The 23112-nt window shown below is 37.8% G+C and overlaps 1 long non-coding RNA gene across 1 annotated transcript in view; it reads right to left on the bottom strand.

The window, feature by feature from the left end:
* LOC120223882 overlaps positions 1-22356 on the bottom strand; it is a 28132-nt gene extending 5776 nt beyond the window's left edge. The window contains exons 1-2 of the long non-coding RNA XR_005526392.1: positions 22283-22356; positions 14761-14895 (exon numbers count right to left, since the gene is read on the bottom strand). This is a non-coding gene — a long non-coding RNA (uncharacterized LOC120223882). The remainder of the gene's footprint in view (positions 1-14760; positions 14896-22282) is intronic.
* Positions 22357-23112: the final 756 nt, after the last annotated feature.

Below are 23112 nucleotides of genomic sequence, written 5' to 3'. Positions count from 1 at the left end.
TGTTCCCTACTACATTTTGAAGATGTGCTCGGTGCATGGACCTGGCTGATAAATGTAGAATTGGGGCTCTTTTTTTAATGTCACACTTACTTTGCATTCTTTTGTCTTCATTACAGCTAATTTCATGTGGTCAGGCTACATTTGATATGCGATTCTTCATATGGAAAGGTTGCCCCTCCTCTAAATCCCAGTGTTGTCAAGGAAAATGCAGTTTAGGGAGATGCCTATCTCTGCCAGATCAGAAACAACAACAACAAAACATTAATGACCTTTCTCACTGTCCTCAAGGAGTATACAGAATTTTCTCATCGTTCGGCAAAATAAACAAAACAAACAAAAAACAAAACAGGTATATGCTCCACCTCTTTGCTTCATGCTGAACTCTCCAACTTTGCTTCTCGTGTCTTAGCTCTTATAAGAAGCTGGCATCCTAAAAGTTAAAAACAACAACAACCACAACAACAGAGGGAGGGAGGCATCAAACATGCTTTCTGGGAGGTCCCTTATATTCAGAAAAGAGACAGTTAGATGTTGGATTTGGAGGATTTTATGGCAGCCTTAACCATGGAGATTATTTCCACAAATTTAGGGCTGGCTAAAGCATAAAGTGATGTTGACATTGATAAAGAGTTATTCTCTGGACAAACTCTCGAGTAGATTTTTTTAATAAAGGGATTTTAAAATTTAAATATATTTTAAAATGGCTGAAATTTATCAGCAGCTTCTCATCTTCACATAGTGATTGCGTGTGAAACACATATGCTTTTACATATACACACTTTTAGCAATGGAATGTGCATTCCTTCATAAACTTGAACATTAGGTAGGTGGACTGGGTGAAAGCTGCCAATTTTTTTTTTTTTTCTAAATGACAGTTGTAACATTTTAAAGTAGTTCTGTGATCTATTCTTGATCTTCCCTACTTTTAAGCTCTTACTTTCCCTGAATGTATATACTGGACCCAGAGAAGCAGAACATGCGTATTTTCCTTCCAGTATATGAGAGTGCTGTGTTTGAAAATATCATCTGTATGTGCTTTATTTTTATTTCAACCATACGTGCTTTTATAAGTATTTGAAAAGAAAATATTTTAAAGATTTGAAATAGGAAGAAGGGAATATATGTGAGCTAGAGCAGCCCCAGGGTAACAGTATCTCACACACTAATGATTCATATGGAGTTTATGTGTCTATTTATGCTGTCATTTATTTGGGGGAGGGTGGCTGGAGGAAGAAAGCTGTGTAGAGTATATTCCTAAATACCAGTGGTTTCTGAGAAAAAAAAAAAAAAGAACCTTGAACATTATCCTTATTTAATTAGGGGCAATTGTTACATAATTATTCACATTAATTCAGCTTCTTACAGCAGTCTTACACTTACTGCCACTTCCTCTTTTCCTTTCTTTTGTTCTAAAAGAAAGGAGTGTTTTTTATTATTTGAAAGGGAAAAGTGAAAAGGTTTATTTTGTAATGAAATGTATACAAAAATATCCACATCTAATGTGGTTCTTCGGGTCACATGGTGTCTGATTATATACTTGTTCCTGGACTTTACTTATTATTCCACGCTCAAACAAGTAAAGGCACCTTTAAAGAAGCCGGAAACCTGGAACTCAGATCTTTCTCATAAATGTAGGATTTAGACCATAAGATTCTCATTTCTGACATGGAGAGAATGAACGTGGCATCTAAAAGAGCTGTATGTGATGTTATTAGAACTACAATTACCAGGGGGCTTTGGTAGTGAAGCCAGAACCATTATAAATGAGTGAAGAGTGGTGCAAGTGCATGGAACACTATGACGTATTTTTACCCAGAATACGTATTCACACACTACTCAGAAAGTGAGCTTTCCCAGAGATGCTATAGGAAATAAAACAGTTGTCTTTATTTCTGTATATCTTAGTAAGGTGCAGAAATTGGTGACACTGGCAAGTACATCATCATCGCAAACCTGAAAGCAAGGTCAGATGAGTCTGTACACATTTTCAGGCATCACCTTTTTTGGGGTGTGTGAAGGTGACCTACCTAGAGGAGTAAACGCAGCAAAAGATGGGGAAATTAATTGAAAAATTATTAGTTCTTACAATGGAGGGGCAAGAATAAATTAAAGCAGATGCACATTGGAAAGTTTCCTTTCCACTTTTACCCACACAACCATTTCTTTGCCTTTTACAATTAAATAAAAGAGGAGAAAACTATTTCCAGGTGTCCTCACTCAGTCTCTCAGTTTCAGAAATATCAATACAGGACTTTACTACTGACAGGGGACAGAGAAAAAGGCTATCATCTCTTCTGATCCTCTGTTACAAATATAGTTACAAAATGGTGTAAAATAGTTCTTTTGAGTTCCAGATTTGCAGCCTCAAAAATGGGGTATTTCTTTCTTTTTCTCTTTGCTTGAAAATCAAGTCCACCCTGTCTCGACCACATAAATAGAACAATTTTCCTCTGTGAACTGCTTGATGAGGCTGTGGCCAGATTCATATAAATGTCATAAAAACAGAGCACAGAATGGATTATTTTATGATTAAGATCTGTATGGATCTTTGTATGAATGCAACGTGCTTTGGCAGGGTCTGGCTGCACGCACACTAGTTTTAGTGTGTGTGGTGGAAAAAATGGCCTGCCACACTGTCACTTTAATGTCTTTCTGAAAAGGAGCAAAAATCACTGGGCTCCACCAAAGATTACAGCAATCATCCGAAGGTTTGGTCGGCTAACCGGTACAGTGTGTGTTCTATTTCTCATTGTGATAGTAACGAGAGTACGATTCAATAAAATGCCATAATATTTCTCAGCACTTCGTCATTAAATGACATATTGACATCTAATTGTAATAGCAAGGTGAAACTTCCCTGTTCTCTGATTTATGTAATAGGATTCAATTTTCTTTTTATATCTTTGATCATGCCAAAGAGCTGAAATCTTTCTGTTTTGTATCTTTCTCTCTTCAGTTAGGATATTTGGGGGAGAGAGGTTTCATTCATATATATATATATATATATATATATATATACATATATATATATATATATTTTTTGAAACATCAGACAAGCTGCTATCAGCACGTGGATGCCAAGATGGTCCGTTAATGAAGAATTGTGGTTTAAGAATTTCAACCAAAGGATTAATGTATTAAAGTGAATAATAGCATCAAGGCAGTGGCAGAGATGATGATCAGAGTTGGTGAAAGACAGATTATTGATCATCTGGCTCTATCAGTCACAAACAGGGAGGAGGAAAACAAAAGAGAGGAAAAGGAGATTAAAGAAATGAAATATAGTTTAGTAATGCCAGTTGATTCTGTTGTTAATTATAAATCTTTGGCAAGAAGCCTTTGGTTATACAGCGACACTCCACTTATCTGGTGGTCGGATTTCCAACAATCTTTACCACCCAGAGCACAGTGGAGTTCCTGGAATTGCAAGTCTCACAGCTTTGACTATGTAACTTTATATGTACGGCAACTTTATTTGCTGGAGATGTTCTGCTATCTCCTGGAGAGTTTATTGAATTAATTTTGTGTATACATTTAAGATTTACTTACTTATTTATATACCTTGATGTCTGGATTCTTTTTAAGCCACTGTAAGTTTTTCCCGAGGATATCAATAAAGGTGGTGATAGGGAGAGGTTGGACAAGTCTGGGAAGGAGAAAGAATGTGTGGTATACATGAGTGACTAGTGTTTGGTAGAAAATAAGTATTCTAAAGGAGGACCTGCTAAATTATCTTCACTGTTTAGAAGAAAAAAAGATAGCAGTTAGCTGTGGAGCCCAGGAAAGTCTTCACAGAGAAAGGATATTGGTACTGGGCCTACTGGGATGTGTAAGATTTGAAAAGATTTGGAGGATGGGTACTGGGGAAGGCACGGGGTCATAAGAGGAAAGCAGAGATCTCTGAAATCATGAATGCAATGCTTAGAGCAGCTCACTTTGGTTAGAGTACAAGGTGATGTATGAGAATTGTAGAAATTGAGTGTGAAATGACAAATAATCACTAGGCTATAGAGAGTTTTGAATGCCAAACTAAGGCCTTGGTCTTAATAGCATTCAGGCAGTAACAAGGATGACCAGAGTTGGTGAAAGGGAGGTTACTGGTTGTCTAGCTCTGTTAGTCATAAACAGAAAGGAGGAAAACAGAAGAGACTTCACTGTAGACAACCGGAGCTATTTAAAATGTTTGGTCGGGAGGGATGCTTCAGAGTTAGGCTGTAGAACGTGGAAGGTCAAGAAGGGTGCCCAGACTTCTGGCTTGTTTGACTCTATAAAGTGGTGATCTCAGTACCAACCTGGAAAACTCCAGAGGATTAGCATATTGGGTGAGTGGAGGCAGTGGCATATTTGTATGGGAGCTGTATGCTTGAGCTCACGAACACCCAGCAGATGGCTAGCCTGCTGTGGGGGAGCAAAAGATGGGGAGGCTGGAGAGGGATTTGAAGTCAGTAAGCAGAAGAAATGCAATTCAAAGGTAAATATAATTCAAAGATTGGATGGAGTTATCAAAAGATAGAGGTAAATAATGAAAGAATGAGGAATAAGGACAGAGTCTTAGACTCCATGTTGCAGAGAAGAGTAGTGGCTGAGCCTGAGAGACTACAGTGTATGATAATGGAGACTGCAGGGTTGTGGGAAATGGAACATGAAGGGTGTAAGAAGGGGAAAAAACTGAACACATACTGAGCATTAACAATATAGCAGACCTTGGGGCGCCTGGGTGGCTCAGTCTGCTAAACATATGATTCTTGATTTTGGCTCACGTCATGATCTCATGGTTTGTGAGTTTAAGCCCCTCATGGGGCTCTGTGCTGACCGTGCAAAGCCTACTTGGGGTTTTCTCTCTCTCTCTCTGTCTCTGTCTCTCTCTCTTTCTCTCTCTCTGTCTTTCTGTCTCTCTCTCTCTCTCTGAGTGTCCCTCCTGTTTTTCTCTGTCTCTCTCTCTCAAAATAAATAAATAAACTAAAAAAACCCCAAACCCCAAACCAAAAAACCCCAATATATCAGATTTGGATGTATACAATACTATTCAACTTTCTCAGGCATCCTAGAAGAGATAGTATGTTCTTGCATTCATTTTACCAAAGAAGAAATTGAGGTTGGGTAACATGCCCAAGGTTACACAGCCAGCAAACAACTGTTCTGAGTCCCATTCACCTCCAAAGCGCATGGTTTTGCACCGTTCAGTGCTGCAATGGGGTGAAGCATGTAGAAGGGGAGAAAAGCATGTTTGATTTATTGACCTTCAGTAGAGTTGTGAGAACAGAAGACATTTTTAAAAGATAAGAGTAAATGGGTGAGGGATTCAACTTAGTTCATGTACTATTTGTTGGGTATCTGCTGTGTAATGGGGACCAGTTCTAGCTGGTGAACATATAGAGATACAGGACTTAGTTCTTGCTCTCAGGGAACTGGCTATCTGGAAGGAGTAAAACCCATATCTAGATTGTCTTTATATAATGTGGCATCTGCTCTGAGAACATGGTTTATTTACTCTTTCAAAACACAAGATGAAAGCATGATAAAAAAAAAAAGTGAACTGAAAAAATAGAGAAAAGTGAAATAACATTTTTTTCTTTTTAAGATAGTGTACATGTGAAAATGTGTGTAGACTGATGGAAGGATCTAGTGGTGAAGAAGTTATTGAAGATGTTAAAACAAGAGCATGTCAGAGAAGGATGAGACCAAGGACATAAGAAGTGGGGTGTGTGGCTGTGTTTGCTTTAAGGAAAAAAAAGAGGGACAAATCCAATGTGATCCATAGCTATATTTAACAGATGCCCATTACAAGCTTATGCCTACCTTATGAAAAAAAGTAGGCTTAAGAACATTAACTTAAAATTTTGTGTGTGATTAATATTGCCATTTAGTCAGGCTACCCTGCCACTTGTTTTTTTTTTTTTTTTTTAATGTTGTATTTATTTTTGAGAGAGAGATAGCATGAGCAGGGGAGGGTCAGAGAGAGAGGGAGACACAGAATCTGAAACAGGCTCCAGGCTCTGAGCTAGCCGTCAGCACAGAGCCTGACACGGGGCTCGAACCCACAAACTGTGAGATCATGACCTGAGCCGAAGTCGGACACTTAACCAACTGAGCCACCCAGGCGCCCCTACCCTGCCACTTTGGACCGCCCGTGACTCTCCCTTGGCTCTCATGTGCAGAGGGCATCAACTATGAGCAGTTAAGACTAAGGTAGAGAAAGCCTTTTTCATATATTTGCACCCAGAAAGTGGAAGTCGAAAACTGCATCCTGGGTAGAGAAGAGTCTGAAAATAATTATGTAAGTTGCAAATTATGGCTTACTTTCAAACAAAAGGCAAATGAACAGATCCGTAAATTGTATAGAAAAAAAATCCATTTTGTTCGGTCATCACTTTTAATTTTAAGGGGTAAATATTTTCACTGCTGTGATTAGAGGCTATGAAAGTTGTGTCCAGAGAGTGTACTTGTCTTCCTCTTCAGAGACTTCTAAGAGGAAAAACAAATTTTGTGATCTTGGGCTAGAACAACTTTGGTAGACTGATACGTCATCTCATTGTTTAAGGGCTGTAGGCAATAATTAGAAAGCTTGCCCTTGCGTGTTCTCTATGGGCTCTTCTCCTTCCTAAACTGTATTGTACTCTCCACATTCACCTGTGTATTTACAGTGTTGTGACTGAGGCAATGATGATAATGATGCAGGCTTTTTTCTCTCTCTTGTTTTTATTATTTTTGATACATTACCATTTATTATTAGTATCTCTACATTTTTATTAAAAATTTTTAAAAATGTTTATTTTTGAGAGAGAGAGAGACAGAGCATGAGCAGGGGAGGGGCAGAGAGAGACACACATGATCTGAAGCAGGCTTCAGGCTCTGAGCGCTCAGAGCCTGACGTGGGGCTCAAACTCAGGAACTGTGAGATCATGACTTGAGCTGAAGTTGGATGTTTAACCGACTAGATCACCCAGGAACCCCTAGAATCTCCACTTCTGAAAAAAGAGTTTTAATGATAATTTTTAAGTTTTACTTATTTATTTTGAGATAGAGAGAAGAGAACGAGCAGGGGAGAGGCAGAAAGGGAGGAAGAGAGAGAGAATCCCAAGCGGGCTCCACACTGCTAGTGCGGGGCCTGATGTGGGACTCAGACTCACAAACTGTGATATCATGACCTGAACCAAAACCAAGAGTTGAATGTTTAACTGACTGAGCTACCCAGGTGCCCCAATACTGTGTTGTGCTAGAGCAGTAAATGCTATCAGATGCTTAAAGTGGAAAGATAGGTGTGAAACTCAGGGTACCCCACTATTACTAAAAAGACACCTAAAAAGAATGATTTGTGTTTGCTAATTTTTGACATATCAAATATTAAATAATTTCTGCATCTCATTGGTGTAGATTTTTATTAGTTCAATTCTAATAACAATGTAAAATATGTGAACAGTTTATTTTTTAACTGTACCATAATAGTCATGGTCTGCAATACCAGTAACACAGGTTTGTCAACTTACTGGAAAAAACAATGACTTGACTTTATTTAGAGCTGTATTAAAGGGATTAAGTTCTTGATGGGCCTAGTTTAGTTCTTCAACTCTTGCTGAGACTCTGCGACTAAAGATTCGTGCATGGAATTGAGATTAAAAGCAGCCACAAATCAGGTTTCAAGACAAGCATCTGCTATTTTGTAGGAAACATAACCGTTTCTTTGTTAACCCAATATTTGATGAGTGTAATGTTTGGTCATTAATACCATCATCTCTCTTTGCCACCCATAGCATTTTAGCAAAATCAACTGATGCTACAAGGATTTGCCTCTGGACATACGGAAAAAGAGAGTAAGAGGCCAACACTGATTTTTAAAAGCAATAATAATCTAATGGTGAATTCCAAAAATAGCAATGACATTTGATTTTATTTTTGAAAATGTAAGCTTTATAACCTCTGCTATTTCAATCTCTGATAGGGTTAGACCCTCTCACCCACCCAAAAATGACCCATGACCCATAACCCACATGTTATATCCTATGTTTCAAAACTCACATAATGATTTTGGCCTTTTTTACTGAATCACACAACTGCAGTCCATTCACATTTCATCCTAGTATTATAATACTGTAATTCAATTCAACAGAGTACTATAATAATCTACAATATTTTACCATATATGATAGCTTTCTTCATCTCTTTCTTCTTGGTTTCAGTGCCATTTATCTAAATTGGGGATTATTTTCTCCTCATTTCTCCAGTCTTCTCAAATTACCTCCTTTTTACTTTTTTACTATTTCCCTCACCCCTGCTTACTCATATCATGTTCTTTAACACAATTGTATTTTATAACATTAGCTGTAATAATGCTATGTAGTCTCACTAAGTATGGCAATTCTCAAGGTATGGATTCAAGAGAATACTCATTACAAAAAATCACATCCTACTATTGTGTAGGTTGCTGGTACTAATGTTTCTTACTTCCGTTGTTCACAAGGATGTGCTGCAAAATGAAGGCAAGTACCTTTGAGTACTGTATTTCTTTCCAGAGGATTTTAGGTTGGAACTCTAAGAAAGAAATATTTCAGGACACTACTAAGAGGCTCTCACCGGTGTGCCTGGGTGGCTCAGTCGGCTAAGCGTCCGACTTCGGCTCAGGTCGTGATCTCATGGTTCGTGGGTTCGAGCCCTGCGTCGGGCTCTGTGCTGACTGCCAACTCAGAGCCTGGAGCCCGTTTCAGTCTGTGACTCCCTCTCTCTCTGACCCTCCCCTGCTCACGCTGTTTCTCTCTCTCAGAAATAAATAAAACATTAAAAAAAAAAGAGAGAGAGAGACTCTAACCATGGATTGTGGTGAATAGTCAGATCAAAGCCCAGGGCGTAGCTACATCATTATGACAATAGTTTAAGTTGTTAAGAAGCTCAAGGACCAACAAGTGAGACTGTAATTCTCCATCAAGATTGCCAGCTGTTGTTAAGTGTTTGGAGACCAAGATGAAGACCACAAGATTCAGTGGCAGATTGTCAAAGCAGTGATGCAGAAGTCTACCATTACCATTACGAGCCACAAGAGGTACAATTGTGTTTCCTGCGATGATGAAATCCTAGTTGAGCTTATTGAAAGCTTTGGCATAATTAGTTTGTGAACATTTCTAGAATCTAAAACTTTTTTAAGGAAAAGAATTATTTGAATATATAGCAAATGAAAGAGTGTCTGTATTTGTAAGCAAAAACCGGGATAGAAAATCATTTGCACAGTTCTCTTCCTGGCTCAAATATTCTTAATTAGATTTGTGGGTTATATAGTGGAATTGGTAAAAGGGCATACTGTGAAAAAAGAAGTGCAGGAGACAGAAACTTTTGCTCTAAAATGTTTTATTTTAGAGCTGAATGTAGATACGTGTTTCTCTACTGGCAAAATTTAACAACGCAGGAACATTTATCAGAATTCTTATTTTTAAATCTACCTCCATTCAAGGCAGTTTTCAAGATTATGACAGTAATCTGAAACTTGAATTTTATGTAAATCTGTCTAAGCTTGGAATAGTTATGCTAATTCTGGAAGAAACATATTATCACTTTTATTCATCTTACTTTTAGTATCTTTTAGTCAAATTAGACCCTTTTTATTAAATAACAAAGCTCTTACTTTCAAAATGACAAAGAGAATCCTGGCTTAAGGTGGGCTATTAAAATAACCCTTCCCTAAGCAACAAGATTATGTATATTCCACCCTACCTTATATAATATTTTTTCTCCTAAAATAGTCTTTCTAGACTCTACTAGAAGATTCAGTGTATGGTTCCAACAGGGAAGTTATATATAAATAAGGCAGTAGTTAGGAGTATAGGCTTCGAAGTTGGAAAGAAATGGGTTCAAATACTAGCTTTTACATATGCTAATAATACAACCTTAGATAAAAAGTCTAGAGTCGGTTTTTCCCTGTAAAATAGGAATAACATTATCTAATACCTTGGGTTGTTGAGAGGATTACATGTGATAACACCTACAAATTTCTCAACACACTACATGACATTTAATAAGGATTCAAGAAATAATAACTATTACAATTAGAATTGTTAGTCTCTAGTTATTCTGGTTCCCTATGACTCACACAAAGGTACCCCTCCCTCTTTTTTATAATTTTTAAAAAAATTTTTAATGTTTTATTTATTTCTAGGAGAGAGAGAGACAGACAGCGTGAGCAGGGGAGGTTCAGAGAGAGAGGGAGACACAGACTCTGAAACAGGCTCCAGGCTCTGAACTGGCAGTCAGCACAGAGCCCGACGCGGGGCTCGAACCCACCAACCACGAGATCATGACCTAAGCGAAAGTCGGACGCTCAACCGACTAAGCCACCCAGGCGTCCCCCTCCCCCTCTTTTTTAAACACAGGCTTACCATTTAGTAGAGTCAAGGCAAACTGGTTTACCTCTATTTGAAATGGTTGATTGAACTTGCCATGAATGACAAGTACTAAGATGGCTCCCATTGCACAATGTTAGATAATTATCTGTTCATTTATATTGTGCGATTCTGTTTTTCCAAAGATACAGCCTTGCTTTAGCTTTTTAAATAGACTTTATGGGGTCACCGTGCACTATATTGTAGTGGCCAGTGTTTACTGTATTTTGGGAAGCATTTTGTACATGGTAGAAAGACACACTAGTTTAAGAGTAGCATTGAATGTAAGTGTAGAGATTGATATTTTCACCCAGGATCCACAAGATCATCTTGTACAAACATCTCATCTAGTAGATGATATAACTGGGAATCAGAGGAATAAAATGATTTGATAAAATGACTAGAGCTGTAACTGGAATGCAGGACTCTTGACTTTTGGTTCTGTAGTATCTGACTCCTCTTTACAATCCTTATTTCCTTGTATATTATATGAAACATCCATTTAAATGTGCCCATATAAAAATTTCTTATATTGAATGCCATTTCCAAAAGACAAATGGTAGGTATACTAGTCTTACTTGAAATATTTCAGATTCTACTCGGTTATTAGAAATAAGTGTTTGACTCTATAAATTCCTATAAAAGGAAGGTCTAATCTAATGCTTAGTGATGAGAGGGTCTTCTTTACAACCTTGATGGCTATCTGCATTACTGCTAACTTATTTTTCTCATTTCAGCTTACGTTTTAAGTCATTCTTGGTTACTCAGAACTTAGGAAATGCTAAATATCTTCAAAGTACCATCCAGCATGGTTCCTCAGCATATCTGGAGGTGGCCCCAAACCCCAGCTCACTGTGAAAATAGCCATGACATCACCACCAAGGCTCTACCTCCCTGGGATAAATTGTGAACTTCAGTATCCATTGCTGTCCGTTTGTTGCCTGAAACAAATGGACACACATTTCTTATTCTGAGAGTTGAAAAGCAATGGAAAAAATACTTAAGTAGTCCACTGCTGAAAACAAAAGGTTTATACTTAGGGTGGATACACATTTCAGGGATTTTATTAGTGGTTATGCAACCAATTTTGGCTTCCATTGTATCATGTACTTTAATGTTAACATGACCTAAAAAAGATAGGGTTGAGTACCTGGGAAATATAAATCAATGTACCTGGCTATTTACATTGTGAGAATAGAACCAGGAATAATATGCTAAATGGTGTTACGTAAAACCAAACTATTGACATCACACAGATGATTTAAGTTGGGTTAATATCCTGAAGCTGGATTTTTAGTGGCTTATTAGGGCATGAATTTTTTTGAGCATCTTATTGACTGACAAAGTTATCAGCAACTATGGATACAATAGAAAAATTTCTGAAGGTGGTAGGAAATGAGATAAGTGGTTTTAGTTCTGTTGAATTTGTGTCAAAAATTTTTGAGTGTGTATTCTGTTTGGTGGGTTTGCATTGTTTCATATTGGTTGTGTTATTTAGAACGTGTTTTCAGGGCTATGCAGGATTCATATGGCACACTGCATTCTATAATAACGCGTCTCTCATTTCATGACCAAGAAATCCACATAAAAGCCCCGTAAATCACATACGAAACTGATCTGGGCAGTCTCACAGAGGGGAGGGTGTTATACATAATACTACATAGTATGACTTGAGAACCTGCAAGATCTTTTTTCTTCCAGGAAAATACATTCTCATACATTTTGATCAACACTTCAAATGCTAATTCCTTGACTATAATCTTCATAATAATCTAGTGAGGTAGGCCTTATGCCCATTTTATAGAAAAAGGAAATTGAGGCATGGATGCTTAATTGCAAATCAGACACTATCCTAGGCCAATCTGATGCCAAGGTTTATTCTTAATCAATGCTCTATATTGTCTGTTACAGATGTCAAATCTTCATTCCTTCTGCATTTAAAAATCCTATCTCATTGGCTCCCTTAGTTCTCACTTCTAATTAGAACTAAGGTAAGTGCCCATTCTTTATTCAACTATCGTTAAGGTACAGACTGATTTCTTACCTTTGAGCCTTGCTCTGACCTTCCTGCTCTTAAGAGACTCCGAAACCTTGTGTTAAAGGGACTTTCTACTTGTGGGGTTGTTATTGTTGTTTAATTGATTTGGTGAGGGATATTGATCACTGTCCTAATCAATTGACACCTGGGGAAATAGCATGACAAAATAGCAAGAGCTAAAATAAAGAGTAACATCAAAGCAGATTCAAATCCTGGACCCAGTGCTTGTGACGTCATTGCTTCAGATACATTTTAGTGAGCTTTCCTTTCCCAGAAGATATGAGTTTGGTAAAGATTCAGTGAAGGAATACATAACAAAATAATTGGGAAAATTTGTTTCCATTCTACCCAATTAGTTCAAAGCAGTGGTGTAATTTTGTTATTATTACTGCATAAAAATATTATCTCTGTCATTATTTATCACTGAATACGTATTCTACCCATACACACATAATCTACATCGTGGTGTGTTTGAAACAGGGACCGTGTCAGACTTTCTGTAGCTGTTAGTAATATAAGTGCCAATAGGACCATGTCCAGGATGATGGAGAAATTTAGTGTCTCCAGAAAATTCAATCCTTCTCCTCCATTCACCTACCCCCATAATCCAAGCATGTCCATCTGACTACTTCTGGCCAATGGGCTGTGAGGGGAAGTAATGTTATCTTTTCCAGGTAAAATGAATTTATCAGCTGGTGTGTGGTCTCTCAGCTGCCTCCCTGGATGTTGATTGTTCCTTTTGATGTGTAGCAAGATAAAAGTAGCCCAATCCCTGAGGCATCAGTTAAAAGTTACCACACCCATAAAAGACTTAGTATGAGGAATCACTAAACCTTTTTAATGATTCTGAGATTCTGTGCTGTATTTGTTATCGCTGCACAGCCTAAGCTAACATTACTAACTCACACAGCCTTTGGAGAAGTCTGTTTTTTTTTTTTTTTTTTTTATGTGATAGGGATATAGGTAGCTAGAAAATATTAAGAGGAGTTGCAATAGATTACCCAAGTACTCTAAGTAGACAACTAATAGGAAAAGTCACTGTTACCAGTAATAATGTAGTTCTAGATAGAGAGAAAGAAATGGTTTCTAATATTTAAAAAAGTGTTTTTTTAATGTTTATTCCATTTTGGAGAGAGAGAGAGAGTGGGGGAGGGGCAGAGGGAGAGGGAGACACAGAATCTGAAGCAGGCTTCAGGCTCTGAGCTGTTATCACAGAGGTTGATGACAGGCTCGAACTCACGAACCATGGGATCATGACCAGAGCCAAAGTTGGTCACCTAACCAACTGAGCCACCCAGGTGCTCCTTTACCTAACATTTGCTTTACAAATGTTTTATCATCCTGTCCTATAGGATTAAAGATTGATTCAGAGTAGCCCATGCTTGGTATACAACTCTTCAATAAAAAGAAAACTAATTACATCATAGTAGGTCAAGTTAATGCTTTGTCTAATCTAGGATCCACATCTCTTCTGTTGTCAGAAATAAGTATTTTGAAGAGTGGGGACTCAAGTGTAGAACTGTTCACTATTGCACATTGTCTGTAACAGCAATGAATTTACAAAAAAATGATTTATGAAAGTTTTGCAATTCAGTTATTTCATTTACTGTAATGACAAAATCGGAGTAATAACCTAGTCACCCAACCAACTTTGTAGCAACTTCCCTGTGACCAGCTGGATAACTTGTATAGCTACTGTGCCCCGCAGGAGAGTTGTATACTTGAATTCTTTAACTTCTCAGTCTCCCCTGAGTTATCTGCCAAAATATTTGTATTTAAGAGTGGAGAGACACAGATAAGTGTTGATTTCCTATGCTATATGATTCGATTTTGACTTTGTGGTTGATGACTGGATGACATTTAAAATGAAGATGAGATTCTTACTGATTTCATTAATTTGATGACATTTTGGTTTTAATTGGAAAGGCCAAAAAGAGGCTCCTGGCTTTCTTACAAATGCATGTGTTGCCTGAGTGACCTTGGGCTGGGCACCTACCTGTTTTGGGCTTTATTTTCCTTATATGTAGAGTGAATATACTAAAACTCTCCATAGTTAAGCTCCTAGGGTCAGTGTAAGTAACAGAGTAGCTAAAGCATGTGAAAATGGCTTAATGATATACAATGCTATATTTACATTTATTTAAACTTGTAGACAAATATATAAATAAATCATCATTTATTTGGCAAGTCAATTCTCTTGGTTCTTTGTCTTCCAACTTCCACTAAATCTCTTCCCAGCCTCCTCCTGCAGACATTTCCTGACCTTTCACCCCATCCCCAAATCTGGACCAAGTACTCCTTATCTAGGAGAATAGATGCCCCAGAGAACCCTTTGCATAACTGCATTATTGCATTTACTGCATTACATTGACAGGATATGTGTCTGCTTGTCTCTTCTTCTAGACAGTGAAGTTCCTGAGAGCTGTTGCTGTAGAGGTTTTATTTTTGTACCTCTCATTCCCAGGAAAATGCTTGGCAACATTGTCCATGTTCCTAAATGTTTACCAAACTGATCATAAAGCTTGTAGACACTGTGATGACTACTATATTTTTAAACAAATATTCTCATTTAAAAATATTATTCTACTTGCCTGGTTGACAATGTATAATAAATAGGAGGTTGCAATTTCTAGTTGGAAACCTTTTAATTTCTTAATTAGCTTCATACAATTTATGTTACACCTCATAGAAAGCATTAAGAGAGTAATTATTTTTTTTCTGCTTCTAATATTACTAGGAATATTTTTTGCAAAACATGAAAATTCTCTGCAACTTTTTCCTTTTAAAGTTCTACCACGCAGTTTACGGAATGGCATCCTGCCAAATGGTGATCCATTTTCTCAAAAACATCGTTTGAGACCACGCCAGCCAGGCACACTGAGCTTATCTACTGCATCATAGTACAGTCACATAATTCGTGCAAAATTATGTTTGACATTAAATTATAAACCCTTAGCGTAATAATAAAAAAATAAATAACCCTAAAAGCAAATTAAAAATATGTTTTCACTGGAGCAGGTTATTAGCCCACTGGAAACTTGATCTGCGGCAGTCGGTCCGTGGGCATGCTTCCATTTCTGGAGGGGTTTGAAGTTTCTCTCTGTGCAGAGAAAAATCCCTAATTCATGAAAGGAAAATTAGCTAATAAAATAATTTTTTCCTCCTGAACTGCTCTGTTGATGAAAACATGTCCACTGCAATTTTAGAAATGAGTGACTTTTCAAATAAAGTAGTCTGTGTTGCCATACACAGAAAGATGGTAAGGCCATTGCTGTTCTTTGCCAAAGGAAAGAGGGGCCAGCTGTATCCAGCTTCTCTCTTCTCTTTCTCTCTCTCTCTCTCTCTCTCTCTCTCTTTCTCTCCCTCTCTCCCTCTCTCCTGCAGTATTCACATAAATAGTCTCTTCTTGGGAATGTGGTAGCCCACGTGAGAGCCCATTGAAGAGAATCTGGACTCTCTGGATTTGTACATTCTGAAGCTTCACTCAGAAAAGAAAACCAAAAAAAGCAGACATGAAAACCCATTTAAAATAAAACCTTAATATGCTGAAAAACATCTCTATTTTATTATACCTACTATTTTATTCTTTGTAACTTTTTCTGACTCAATTGGTTTTCTTAGTTGTCGATAGATTATAAATTACAGATTATGATTTGAGTGGTGTCTAAATGGTCGTTCCTAGCTTCTAATCCACAAATCCACAGAGTTTGTGTTCTGGTGAAAGCACAGCTTTCTGCAGTCTGGGCTGCCCTTAAGCTGGGATTAAATTATTATGTAGGTACCTCCCATGATCAACCACAATAACAACCATGCAATAACAACAAAGTTTACCTCCAACTTATTTATTTATGAGGTTTAATTTTAATTTGGTCTCTTATAAGTATCATACTTATCCTTGCTTATCTGTAGTTAAAAAATAGTATTGTTGTTGTTGTAGTTAAAATATATTTTTGCATCTGTATAAATGTTTATGAAAGGTAACGTGTATTCCTTTATGAAAACATCAAACAGGGTTTCTTAAGTGTTATGAGAAAAAATTGAAACCCACAAATCAGACAGTTTGCATCGATAGGGAAGATACCGATCTACATTTTACCCAAGATAAATCTCAAAATGATTGCCAGGTAACCTGCAAAATTGTAATGCGTTCTGCTGCCAAGTTCATTTTAGTACTGGGAATTAATTTTTCAATGTGTTTTTGGAAGCAAGAGGTGAATTAATTATTGCAGGCACTATGATATCATTGGAAGTCTGATGTTAGACTGTGATTCAGATGAACATGGAACCAGTAATATAATTGAACTTAGCTCCTTTATCTTTCAAGAGCTCTTTTACATGACAACACAATATTCACAACTGCTCCAAGGGATATCTTTGGCATGTCTACAATTCTAATTTCTCCCCATGCTTGCCTACTTCATTGTTGATTCTTGGAACCCAAGCAGGATGGCGAATAGAACAGAGCTCGGTGTTCAGCCACCTTCCTCAAGTAAGCCCCAGGCGCCTTGCTAGCTCAGGGAGTATTAGCAAGTTTTCCAGAGAGCCACTGCTCTTCTTAACGAGGAGCACAAAGCTTTGCTAAGAGTTTCACTGCGATTCATGACTCTGGAGACGCTGAAGGTGAGCTCACCCTCATCGAGGTGCTAGGCTGGATCATGCAGTCTCCCGGAAGAGCTGCACACACAGGCCTCTGATGCATCTGCACAAGAACATGAGACCAGGAGCAGAAGACAGAATCAGGTGGTTTAAATCTTCCCAACAGACAGGTTTGGAATGCTGTCAAGTAATACATGTTTGCCCTTGATATTAGAGATCCAAAAGAGTATTTCAATGTTGAAAATGAATCCCAGGCCGATAGATGGGAACGGAATCACAGTAGCTTGAAAGGCAGCATAGTTTGTCTCTTCTTTCCCTCGGTTTTCTGGTGTATATTGTGTTTGTCTTCTTTCTTTCTTCCTTTCTTCCTTCCTTCCTTCCTTCCTTCTTTCTCTTTTTTTTTTTTTTTTTGGTCATTTTGTTTTTCAGAATAGGTCAGTAGGCATAGCATATCAATGTTTATCTGATGCTATTCGTTACTCTTTGGCTCACAGTATTGTTGTTGTTGTTGTTGTTTTTCCATAACATTGGGTACAAAAGGAACTTCAGATGGTAACACAGAGGTTGTTTCAAAAGAAAGGCAGTAGCTTAAGTAGTGCAGATGGTTTTCTGGGACAGCAGGCTTTGTCAGCTCCAAGTCTGCTTGGTCAAAGGCTCATTGGTTATTAGTTAGTGGCACTTATATTTGGCCTTTGAGTTTCAGATAGAACATCTCTCCTCTGGCTAAATTTTATGACCATGTAATAAAATAAAATCCAAGGTACTTAAACTCTTTTTAATGAGGACTACCAAAATATTTTTAAAGTTGTTCTGTGGCTCTCCCTTTCTCTTCTCCATATTTTAATAAGTTTTGGAGGAAAAAAGAAGAGAACATTTAGAGTGTGTCTATATAACATTAATAGAGTGATGTGGGCATAAAAAATTCAAATCGCAGTCATGTCAAATATAAAAAAATAACCAGGGTTTTCATTTCTTTTTCCTGTTGAATTGATCAGATTAAGTATTTGCCTCAGAATTAAAGCAGTGAAAGCTGTTTTCACTTATACACGGTTTCTCTTAGTTGTCCTTTTATTTTTTTCTATCTTGACCATTTGTTTGTTTTAACCTTGGGTTTGGACCAGTGTTCCCTTAAAGAAAATAACAAACAAACCCTAAATTGCCAATTCTAGGATTTTTTTGAAGATTTTTTTTTAAATTTTCAGTGTTTATTCATTTCTGAGAGTGAGAGAGAGAGCACAAGTGGGAGAGAAGCAGGGAGAGAGAGAGGGAGACACAGAATCTGCAGCAGGTTCCAGGCTCTGAGCTGTCAGCACAGAGCCCGATGCGGGGCCTGAACCCACGAACTGTGAGATTGTGAGCTGAGTTGAAGTTAGAAGCTTAACTGACTGAGCCACCCAGGCATACCTGAAGGTTTTTTTAAACTGAGGAATTGACATGTTAAAATATGAAACCCAATTTATGACAAGAAGATAAAGTTTGGATTCTTTGCTGATACACTAAGTCAACTGTTGGAATGTACGTACATGGACACTTACCTGCTCTGTTAAAGAAGACTGTAAGCAGCAATTGTGTTATTATTTTGTCCAATATCCTATTGACTACTTGACTACATGGTTATTCAGTTGTAGACTTCCTCTCCACTATAAAAATAAAATAGACAATTAGGGCAGTATCTTGGCTAAATCAGGTAAAATTACTTTAACTGAGTTAGTGAATCGAAATGAAAAAAAAATTTAAGTGACTCACTCTTGACTTTTCAATGAGAAGCAATATGGGCTCTTCTTCAGGCAGTCTGCATGCAGTTATTTGAAATTGCACTAATTTTGTATCAGATAAAGAAAATGACACATATCTTCCCAAACCAACACACACAGCAGAGCGCACTGGCTGTGTCTCTTGCTCGCATATGGTATTCATCATTAACAGTAGCGGCAGCAGCCACGTCTTTTAGTTGACTGGTGGAAAATAGAGCTCCAACTCAGATCTCTGTCTGCTCGCCATAGCTTTTTCCAGTTAAATTGGTACCACAATCTGTATGGTTTCATCACTCCATTGGCAGTTTAATATAAACATCTGTTTCCAGTCTTTTATATCCTATCTGAGATTTATTCAGTCCCTCTGAGTTATCTGTCCTTTTCTCCTTCTCCATTTATTTCCCTTGACTTCTAAATGATGTTATATTTTCCAATATTTCCTTGATCTTTTGCTCAGATGTGTGCATCATTAAATGTATTTAATTATCTTTTTTTTTTTTCTTGTGGAGGCTGGACTGTTTGTTTATAATCGGTTCCCTCCCTAGGCATCATGGAGCTCTTACTCTCACAGAGCAATTTTCCTTGAAAATAAAGTAACATGACTTCAGATTTCAGGGATGGAGGTGATTATTGCATTGTGATTGGCATGAAGATCAAACTGTGAAGAATTTTATTCAAGTTAAACAATTTTGTCTCTGCTCCTCCCATATTTGCATTTACTACTGTATAATGCAAGGATTTGAAGGTCCAGGCTCAGATTTCATAGTATTTTGCTTTCTCTTCTGTTAAATTTATAATGTTGGAAAGTAAGGGCATTTCCTGCGAGGTAATAATCTATGGTAGAAGCAGAGACCCTGAATCAAAGACAGTAGAGTCTTTTAATTCAGCAATTGGTTAAATGTCAGGAAATGTCCGGCCCAGAGGTCATTATTGTTAAGGCAAATAGAAAGCTTTTATTTTCCTATCTTCTTTTGATTTGGGGAGCTGTTCATAAAGACTGATGCTGGGCAAGTCACTAACTACATGGAAATGGTGGAATTCAGTAAACAATTGGCAAGCAGAACTTTGTTCTTATTGTCCCATTAAGCTTAATATGAGGTGTTAAATTTAATGAAATGTGGTGAGTGAAGTGTTATTTTCCCATTGGTTACTGTAACAGTCATTAACAAGTAGGACACGACTAGTACTGAAAATAGAATACTGTATCCATGACAACACAGAGTTCAGCTTTTCCATTTTCAGCAAATGGGGCAGCAATTACTTAATATTTTCTTGATTTATTAATTTCCTTATAAGTGGGAGTAACAAGAAGACTCTTGAACTGGGCAGTTAATAGCCCAAATTCGTTAAAATTTTTAGTTACATCATTTATGTAATCATTTTCTCATTCACTCATTCCCAGTAACATTTGTTGAGATTCTACTATAGCGCAGACAGTGAGCAAACAGAAGTGAGTGAGACAGACAGAAGTGAGTGAGACAGAGTTTCTGTCCACAAGGTATTCATGGGCTAATGAATGCAGTGGTTCTCAAAGGAAGGTCTCCGAAAGAACACCATCAGCATTACTGGGAACTTGCGAGAAAGGCTGATTTTCTAGGCCTTTGCCAGACCAACTGAATTGTAAACTCTGGGGTGAGGCCCGGTGGTCTGTGTTTTGACAAGCCCTCCAGGTGTTTCTGGTGTTTCCTAGAATCTGAGAACCACCAGATGTATGGGGAAATTAAGAACTGTCCAACTATTAATATCTTGCTTTGTATCCAAATGATTATGAAACTGGAGGATACTTCCATTAAAGAGAGTTATAATTATGTAGAACATGGAGGTTCTACAAATATTAATCCTGCAGGTGTGTGGCCTTGACATATAGGCCATTGATTAACTTCACATGAGTGATTAAAATCATAATAAAAACTTAAGACCTTAATGAAAATCTTACACATTCAATGGGTCTTGCAACATCTCTTTAGTGAGCCTATTGTCTCGTGAATATTAAAAGACTCTCTTTTAAGATAGAATTGTATATTGATAGATGCTTGAAGGAAGTGTTCCTATTGTATATGTATTAAAATACAGAGTCTACTATAATGCTAGACAGGTATATGTTCCATAAATGTCCAGCCCATTCATGGATCTAAATCTTGAAAAGAATCACTTAACATTTCCACTTATTTCTTCTTTAGCAAAACAAGGGTGGAAGTCAGCATTGTGAGGTAGGATGCTCTCTCAGAGCTCTTTCAAACTGAGTATTTTGTTACTATGTCTTTGGCAGCCTGTGTTTATTACTGCAAGCTTCCCTTGTCCCTCGTATAGAAATGTATATATATGCATGTCCATATGTATACACGTATAATTGATGTTACTCTATTTCTCTATTACTTATTAAACCTTGAGTCTTAGTACATTTATATCTGAGCTTTTCTGTACAATCACGGCCTTGAATCTTCGCCCACTCAGAGCCGCATGTGTGTTCTTCCAAACCATTACTCTATACCCGGAACTGCGTTCTCTTGAACACGCCACAGGATACTTCACCCTTTTACTCTTAGGAGCCCATCTGTTCTGTGAAGCATTCCAATGACAATAACCACCTACCACTCTGTGCTGTTATACACTTATCTTTTCCCTTCCTTCATCCTGTTGATCTTGAGTGTATTACTTAAAATGAGCACTTTTGTTCTTTCCTTGCTTTTAAATGATAACTGGTGACATGCTTTGTAAACTCACAAAAATAATATATCACATTGGGACTTCCAACATATCAGTTAAAACAATTTCTAACACTATGACAGCAATATAAAGCATGAGTTGGGTGCAGGTAGGGTAATAGATTAGCTCAATGGTTCAGCAGGGTGTGAACCATTATAGTTCAGGTGTGAGTCCTGTGGGACCAGTTACCTTATCATCTGCTATGTTTGAAAACTATAGCTCTATAACACACAGACATTTTGAGATGAAGATGATAGTACAGGCAATGTGTGTATGTCGGGGGGGGGGGTTAATATAAAAACAGTATGCAGGTAATCGGGCCCAAGTTTGAATTCTGTCACCACTATTCACCTGTTTTGTAATCCTAAACAAATTAAGTGATCTCTCTGAATCTGTTTTCTCAAATTTGAACTCATGAAAATAATCTTCACATTTTAGGACTGCTATGAAGTTTAAGTGAAAAAACACATATTTGTAAGAATGTATCACAGTGTCTGACATAAGCCAGTTCAACATATGCCTATGTCTGCACTCCGGATATCTATCAAGAAATAAAAACCTACCTACCTATCTCTCCCTATGAATTGTACCCCAAGTCTTCGGTGTCAACATGGCAAAGAATAAATGCATCCCACCCCTCTCCTAGTAGTCTGCTATGGCGGGGTTCTGTCGCTGGATGAATGCTATGGCTACTCCGGTAAGATCCTAAGCTAGACACTCTCCTCTCTCTCACTCCATATTTCCAACAACAACTAAAAACAGGTGGCTTTTACCTTGCATATTTACCCCTACAATTAATTCCTTGAATACTTAAGGTATGTTACCTGGATCGAAGTACAATGTCTTTAAGGCAGCCTCCCAGTTCCCAGGTTAGGATGTTCAATTCATTCTCCTTACACATTGCCAGGGAGATTTCTGTAAGACAAAAAGCTGGATCATGTTACTGTCTTGTTCCAAATCATTTAATGACTTCCTATAATCTTTTAGGTAAAATTCAAGCTTTTAAATATGAAACCCAAAGCACTCTCTAGTTTCAAAATTAGTAGTTTCTTCTTCCCTGTACCCCCTGACCCCTCTTGTCACTACCCACATTTCTCCACAGGCACTTTGAATAAATTACTTTTTATCTCTATTTAGGTTTTACTAAATGCAGAGCCTTAGGCAAGGGCTTGGTGGCAGAAAGTTTACTTGTATGGTTAAATGAGGAAGGAGGAGTGAGATGGGATGTTTTTTGTCAGGGTATGTCATTGAAGTCCCTTTAACAGGGCTTCCTTCCTTGGGACCTCTGAGAAGCCTCTAACACTCCCAGAATTATCAGGACAAGAGGCCAACCCCCATTCATCCACTGGTTGAAGGATGCCATTGGGTGTAATCCCCCAATGCTTCAGCGGCATTTGTGCGGGGGCTTCTAGAACTTCAGAGAAGTCCCTGAATGGGTTTGTGCAGAGTTGTGTATCACAGCGGCTACTGAAGCCACAGCTGGGCCAGGGGCACATGACATAGGTCGACAAAGAGATGGCTTTTCCTGTGCTATGCTTTTGTATCCTTGCATGACTTGTTCCCGTGTGCCTGAAATGTGTTCATTGCTTCTTTTTCTCCAAGTTCACATTGTTAACTCATACTGATCCATCAAGTTGCAGTTCTAGAACTGGCT

This window comes from Hyaena hyaena, unplaced genomic scaffold, assembly GCF_003009895.1.
Source record: "Hyaena hyaena isolate Hyena2069 unplaced genomic scaffold, ASM300989v1 scaffold_1055, whole genome shotgun sequence".
NCBI lineage: Eukaryota > Metazoa > Chordata > Mammalia > Carnivora > Hyaenidae > Hyaena > Hyaena hyaena.
This window is presented reverse-complemented; position numbering and strand designations above follow the sequence as displayed.